Source organism: Mus caroli, unplaced genomic scaffold (assembly GCF_978045245.1).
Source record: "Mus caroli unplaced genomic scaffold, Mus_caroli_1 scaffold_1, whole genome shotgun sequence".
NCBI classification, from domain to species: Eukaryota; Metazoa; Chordata; class Mammalia; order Rodentia; family Muridae; genus Mus; species Mus caroli.
Window position 1 is genome coordinate 38,510,050 of NW_028227256.1, and position 951 is coordinate 38,511,000.

The window sequence follows — 951 nt, forward strand, 5'->3', positions numbered from 1 at the left end:
AGTTGTATGCCTTATCACCCACAACAAGGCAACATAGCTTCCTGACAATTTAATTCCAGACATGCTGCTTCCAGATACTGAAAGATAGTATCTGCTATCCATACTTGAAAAATCCACATTCTCCGTTGATAGACTGCATTCATCCAAGAGATATTCCCACTTCATATAATGTATAGGAACACATAGAACATATAGGAAGATTGCTTCAGTAGCATTTCCTCCATATACATTTCCCCGCAGACACCTCAGCCTAAGATTCATGTCTGTATTGGCTTGCTCTCTATTCCTGTGATAAACATTACCCAAAGCATCCTGGGGAATAAAGGGTTTATTTAATCTATAGTTCATTGTGGAAGAAATTCAGGTTAGGAACTCAAGTCAGGAATGGGGAGACAGGACCTGAAACAAAGAACATGAAGGAGGATGCTCACTGGCCTGCTTCCTTTCGCCTCACAAGATCACCTTCCCTGAGGATGCAATGCCACAGTAGGCTGGGAATTCCCACATCAAATATTAATCAAGAGTGAATCCTGTAATAAATACTGCCTACAGGCTGATCAGATTGAGGCATTTTCTCAACTGAAGTTTCCTCCTCCCAGTTTACTGCAGTTTGTGTCAAGTAGATAAAACAAACACGTAAAACCAATATAATGACTTAGCACCAGTAGCAGAGGTAACCCAATTGCTACTACCAACATGAAGACAAGTGACCTGTGAAGGTTCGAATGACAATGTCCTCCATTGTCCATATTTGAATACTTAGTCCCCAGCTGGTGGTGCTGTTTAGTGAGGAAGTGTGCCACTGGGAGTGGACTTTAGGGTCCCAAGTCCTCTCAAAGATTTCAATTCACTCCCTGCTTCCTCCTTGTACTGTTAAGATGTGAGCTCTTGGCTTGTTACTCAGGCCATCATGAATGAGAAGGATGGTGATAGATTCTTATCCCCCTTGAA